Source organism: Onychostoma macrolepis, chromosome 04, assembly GCF_012432095.1.
Source record: "Onychostoma macrolepis isolate SWU-2019 chromosome 04, ASM1243209v1, whole genome shotgun sequence".
NCBI lineage: Eukaryota > Metazoa > Chordata > Actinopteri > Cypriniformes > Cyprinidae > Onychostoma > Onychostoma macrolepis.
Window position 1 is genome coordinate 19,665,396 of NC_081158.1, and position 7,058 is coordinate 19,672,453.

The 7,058-nt window shown below is 32.9% G+C and overlaps 1 long non-coding RNA gene across 1 annotated transcript; it reads left to right on the forward strand.

Moving 5' to 3' along the window:
* The first annotated feature begins 4,874 nt into the window (after positions 1–4,874).
* On the forward strand, positions 4,875–6,741 carry LOC131539488 (uncharacterized). The gene is made up of 5 exons (XR_009270884.1): positions 4,875–5,065; positions 5,181–5,323; positions 5,427–5,539; positions 5,689–5,766; positions 5,869–6,741. It is a non-coding gene; the product is annotated as an uncharacterized LOC131539488 (long non-coding RNA).
* The last annotated feature ends 317 nt before the right edge of the window (positions 6,742–7,058 follow it).

Sequence of the window (7,058 nt, forward strand, 5' to 3'; positions counted from 1 at the left end):
TTAAAATTATTTCTATTGAACCAGCACTTAAACAGCAAAATGCAGCTGCTTCAGGTATCTTTAACTAACTGTAGCCTATAAATTCATAATACCGATATCCCCATCTGACAAAATTAGATTACTGTTACTGTAAAGCAACAAATATAGATTTTTAATCATGGTATTATAAGCACAGATTTTCTAGGACACACACATTTAGAAATGACTAGATTATATGAACAGATAGCATTTAGCATGGTCTGTGGCAGACTTTACTAAGTGTCAGGGCAACAAAATTCAATAAACGAGAAGTTAATATTAAGTGATTTAAATAGTGAAGAAAATATTGTCTTTTTTTCGCAAAAACGGTTCTAAACAAAGCCATGTTGTGTGCAGAGACGCACAACAGTGTTTCATTACTGAAAGAATTTACCTTTTTTGAATGCCTTGAATCAGAGATTCACTGATCCATTCATAAAAACAGTTTCTTTTGTTCCTGAAAGAATCAGCAGTTTTTAATGAATAGATTGAATAAATGACTCAGTGGCTCAGTCATTAAGACAGTGGCTTGCTGCCACCTACTGGTAATTTTAGTCTCATTTTTAAAAGTATCATTCTATTTTTTTTTTTCTATCATTACATATTTTTGTGTTTATATTTAAAACATTAATTTCATAATATTATTTATGCAATTTGTAAGTGCAAATGATAATTAATTACACTTGTCACTTTAAAAAAAAAAAAAAATTAAGCCACTTAGCCAATGTAACTTTTCAGCATAGCCCAGAGACGTTAATTTATGTATCAGAATACACGGGATACAAGTCAAATAAAACAGGCTAAGGCCCGTATATCCACTCACCCTAGAACCGCCCCTGGAATCAAACCCATTAATTCAGCATTCTAGCACTTTGCTCTACTGATTGAGAATGCATTGTAAACAATGGAGCTTTAATAATTTGAATGTGATGGATTATCAACTAATTATGTACCTTCCTTTGTAGGTGCGTTCAGATGTAGTATATAAGGTTTTGTTAACATCAAAGTGCATACAGCACCATGTTTGACAGTTGAGGCAAATTCTGTAAACACTGCTTTGAAAAATAATGCTTTTTTCTTTCTTGTGCTTGCAGGTTCATTCAGATCTTTGTGGCACCAAATGCATTGAAAGTAACAGGTCAGCTGGCATTCTGGAAAGAGGGTGCAAAGAAAAAGGATCTGCCTGAATCCCATCCTGCTGTTTCTCATCGGAGAGCTTGTCAACTTTGACTGTCAAAATTACTGAAATTTAACACAACACAAACTTATTTTTACTGTTACTATTATTTGATTTTTATTAACACTACCAGTCAAAAGTTTTTGAACGGTAAGATTTTTAATGTTTTTAAAGAAGCCTCTTCTGCTCACCAAGCCTGCATTTATTTGATCCAAAGTACAGCAAAAACAGTACAATTCTGAAATATTTTTACTATTTAAAATAAATGTTTTCTATTTGAATATATTTTAAAATGTAATTTATTCCTGTCATCAAAGCTGATTTTTTAACATCATTACTCCAGTCTAGAAATTATTCTAATATTCTGATTTGCTGCTCAAAAAAACTATTATTATTATTATGTTGAAAACAGCTGAATCTAATTTTTTCAGGTTTCCTTGATGAATAGAAAGTTCAGAACAGCATTTATCTGAAATATAAATATTTTGTAACATTATAAATGTCTTTATCCTCAGTTTTGATCAATTTAAACCATCCTTGTTAAATAAAAGTAGTAATTTGTATAATCCCCCCCACCCCCCATTTTGTAATGTTACAAAATCTTTTATTTCAGATCAATGTTGATCTTTGGATCTTTCTATTCATCAAAGAATCCTGAAAAAATTTACTCAACTGTTATGATGATGATGATGATGATGATGATGATAATAATAATAATAATAATAATAATAAATGTTTATCAGTATATTAGAATGATTTCTGAAGGATCATGTGACACTGGAGACTGGAGTAATGATGCTGAAAATTTAGCTTTGATCACAGGAATAAATTACATTTTAAAATATATTCAAATAGAAAGCTGTTATTTTAAATAGTAAAAATATTTCACAGTATTACTGCTTTTGCAGTAAATAAATGCAGGCTTGGTGAGCAGAAGAGAATTCTTTAAACTTTTGACTGTTAGTGTACTTACTTGTTTTTGCTTTTTAGTATGTGTATGTTTTGCCATGATACAAAGTGCCCAGGGGACTGTTGTGATGCCCTTTGTTCAGCTAGTTCACCCTAGAGATCAAGACTTGTAATTTGTACTTTTAAAAAGAAAATGTTCAACAATTAAAAATAATATTATCAGAGCTAATTCTCATGAGTTATTGTGATTTTTATGGGGTTGGGGTGGTAAAAATCATGGATTACAGTGCTGTACCACAATTTGATTGTTTTTTGCAGGTAAAAAATGTTTAAACTACATGAAAATAAACACTACAGCACTGATACTGTAAATGAAAATACTGTAAATGAAAATACGGTAATGATACTGTAAATGTAAATACAGTAATAATATTGTAAATGAAAATACAGTAAAGCCATTATTATACTGTAGATGCAATTACAGTAATAATACTGTAACCACTTTTACAGTAATTTACTGTCATCCAGCTGCCAGTAAAATACTGTAAAATTTACAGCAACCTTTTTACAGTGCAATAATTAGGTAACAAGAGGGGTGGGGTCAAGATTAAGGCCGTGTGTCCACCAAATAATTTTTTTTTTTTTTTTTTTGCCCGAGTCTAGCATATTTTTCTGTTTGAACAAACAACAATGGAGACATTACTATTGCTTGTTTACGAGAATTTGTGTCTTTCCCAATGGAATTACAGGACTACCACAATATTGTTATGAAAAATAATGCTTGAAGAAACATTTCCAGTCACACTTTATTTTAAGGTCCAATTCTCGCCATTAACAAAGCATTATCTATAACTTTTGCCTCAACAAACTCCTAATTTGCTGCTTATTAAAGCTGCAGTCCGTAACCTATTTTGGTTAAAAATGATCCGAAATAAATATTTGAGCAAGTACATAACCAGCCAGTGTTCAAAACTATCGCCTTACTTTAGCCCGATTCACAACGGTTAGCTTATAATAATGTTTTCTAATGGTACATGTAGATTTTCGCGGGAAATTCGAGCATGGCACTGCGTCATTACATCACATCTGTAAACATAAAGAAGTTGTCCCAGCTACTAGGCCATCACACATGAGGATCCTGCAGGTGGCAGATCGTTTATAGCCTTTTCTCACAGCAGCTAGAATAATTAAATTTATCATTTTGATGGTGGATTGTAACCCAGAAAGGATTATGTGTTTATGAAACACATGTGAATGAAATTAAATTATATTCCAGTTTTAAATATGCTTCTGATTACAGATAGCCTGGGATTACACAAGATTTGTATTTTAAAGAAAATCAGTTCGAAGGGAGCATAGTTTGCTTTTTGGGTAAAAATCATTTCTTAATATGAAATTTGAATGGCATGACAATTAGATTAGACTGTACAGAAATTGAAATCTACATGGTAATACACGCTATAGGCTACTCATAATCACGCAATGTTGATGTTGTTAACAATAATAATTTGAGAATAAAGTATAACAAAAATAATCATTTGCACGGTTTGGTGTGATATGAGCTAACCAATCTTTAGATTAAATCACCATTGGTAGCGTGATTTATGGTAATGTTTTTTTTCCTCATTTGTTCAGAACAAACGTGGCTGACTTGTTACTTATTTGTTCAGATAGCAATATACGGTGAAAAATTCTTATTTGGGTCATATATTCCAAGACATAGGCTAGAATCTGTGATTGCAAAGTATAGTAAACATCCACACCGGTGCGGTGACTGACAGCCACACATACTCCTCAAAACTTTAGATTCATCTGCGCTGGAGCCGTGCCGACTCACAGCCCACACAAGGAAAATAATTCCGCACACAGCTGCAATTCCAGGTTTTCAAACAGAGATGGCGACAAAGAGGCAAAACTTACGGACTGCAGCTTCAATAGTTAGTAAGGTAGTTGGTTTAGGTATTGGGTATTAATATTCATGCAGAATATGTGATTTATATGTACTTATAAACAGCCAATATGTTAATAATAGGCATGTCAATAAGCAACTACACTCTAAGAAAAAAAGGTTATTTGGGGTTCTATATAGAACCCTAGGGTTCTTTACTCAACTCCAAAGAACCCTTTATGCCAAAAAGGTTCTATATAAGGAGAAAGAACCCTTTTTGGTACAAAAGGGTTCTTTGGGCTGAACCATGCTTTATGTAAGTTTACACATTAGGCTATTTAAAATGATTATACTACATTACATTTGTGTTTTTATTTCCATTTTACTTTGACACGCCTTTATTCTGAAGAAAATAAACTTAAAATGTACATCTGCACTGAATCAACCTATAATTTATACCAACAAACTGATCAGGTATAAATACATGTGTACTCGCAGTGTATAGCAATCTGGACAGTTTTATCCATCTATTAAAAGGTACACGCTAGTCTTCTATTTAATCAGCACACTAACATGGTTGCAGGTTCTTTAGTTATCATGGCATGTAAGATGCTGTGCAGCTCTTTTATTGACGAGCAACATACTCATATGGAGTTTCAGTGTTTCATTTAAAAAGGCTATTCTTGTAACTCATCTATCCAAACAGATACATAAAATGATCTTTGACATAAATGGCAAACAACTTGAATGTGTTGTATCTATGCGCTGATCATTTGTGTCCCGACTGCACAGCGCCGCATTTCAGTCGCGCGCCTCTCGCGAGAGTGATCACATAAAAGCGCGCGAGCGCCGCTGTTTAAACTTCAACGGTTCACGGTGCGCTGAATGCGCTCAGGGCTCGGGACAACGACGATTACATTGGCAAGTGAGAATATTAATTAATTTTAGCTTATTTTAATTAATTTTACATAAACCTTGTCATTTTTAGTTAGCAACCCGTTTCTTTCAAGAAGCTAAAAGAAGAAAGGTGGTTTATCGCTCTTGTCCAGGCCCGCGCAATTCTCCGCCTGGAGGTTTGTCATTTTTAACATTAATCCCTAAAGTATCTTGATAAAACTGTTGTGAATTGATGAATAATGCTGGCGAGAGTTCATGTTATAGCCTAAGGTAATATTTTTTGCCCTTTAGATTGGACCTATACATACACAGGAAAAGATGAAGCAAAATGTCAGTCAAATCACCGTCAGAGTGCCGTTATAAACATGAATTAAAACCAAGAAGAACAAAGAGAGAAGCTGATGGAGATGTTTCCATTTTTTCTGTGGATAACTGTGAGTATTTGTTGTTTGCAGTTATAGTATAGTGAAATATAAATATTTGTTTTGCTGAAGTAATTGTATATTAATCAAAACACACTGTATTTGGTTGTTGTAGATGTTCATCTATCCCAGAGAGCACTGTTAAAGTTTTAGCTCCACCTTATCAGAGCTGAAAAGTGGAAGTCAGAGGAAACATGACCAACCTGCTGCAAAACAATAACACAAAAGGTACATTCATTTTTCCTAGCAGTACCAACTGAAACTCATCAATCAGCTAATCTTAAACTAATCTTTTTTTATTTTTTTATTTTTTCACCTTTTATCATGCAAGTTCTTATGAATGATTGATAAATAAATATTTTGCACTGTCACTGCAGGTCTGGACTCTGGAGTGCAGCATTACTTGTTTGGTCATCTACATTCAGATGAAAACACCACACTTCTCTCTAATTCAAGTAAGTTTTAATGTAATTGTGAGAGATTATTTTCTTTTTCCTGTTGTACTGTACTCTCCATAGGTCTAATAAATGTTTATCTGACTTGTATCCCCATTTTAGGATGTCAAGCCTACTCAACACATCAAAATGGATGTGTCACTGACCTATAACACAGAGATGCCAGAAGTATCTGTTTGCCGTCTACTTTTTGTTCAGTATGGAGCATCCAAAATCCATCACTCAGTTAATTTCAATCATTACTATTTAGCCCTTCCCAGTGCTGAAATTGTCCTGGGTCCTTTGTTTTTATTGTTTAAATGCTTATCTGAATGTAAAATTAATATCTAATGCTTATAAATAAATAAAAAAACAATACTATGGTTAGTCTTTTAGCTCCCTTTTCAGAAACATGTGGTTCACCATTTTTCATGGGTTACAGAACTGGGGAAAGTTGCAGCATACAAAAAAAAGTCAGACTACTTGATTTATAGGATTATAGGAGAATGTGGAGTAAATACTTGACATTTATTTAAGGTAAAGGGTAATGACCTGGTGGTGAGATGCAAAATAAGATTGTCATTAATATACTATTTGATGACAAACTTTTTATATTCTAATTTTACTTATGTATTTAATTTTTTTTAATTATTTGTGCAAGTTAACATTCAATTTTCTAGCAATCAACATATTTGTGACTGACATGTTGGATGGGTGAGTAAGGTGGAGGGGGTTGAAAAAACAATATTTCTAAAATGGAGAGTGCTATTTTAGGTTGACAGGTAAAAATATATATTTTTTAAAAAGTATAAATAAATAAAGAAACATGGATTTATGTTAATCCCTGTAACTGTTGCACTATGAATTGCTGTGTTATATATTTCTTGTCATTGTAAATGCTAATAAAAGTGTCTTAAATGATCACACAACTCATTGATGTCTTATGCTTATAGTTATTTCAGTTTTTCTAGTGATAAAGTAGCTATATGAGCTGTTTAAGTCTCAGTAAAAATGTAATTAAAATAAAACAAAAATTTAATCCCAAAAATGATCCCATGATGGGAACCCCTGAAGGCTTCTATATAGAACCTTTTTTCCTGGCTACAAAGAACCCTAAAGGGTTCTTTTGATTGAACCCTTAAAAAGGGTTCTATATAGAACATTTTAGGGGTTCCAAATACGTAGTGCCTGATAGAACCTTTTAAGGTTCTATATAGAACCTTTTCTTCTAAGAGTGTAGTTAATAGTGAAAATTGGTCCCTATACTAAAGTGTTACCACATTTCCTCACGATGCTTCTACCACATTACTTCT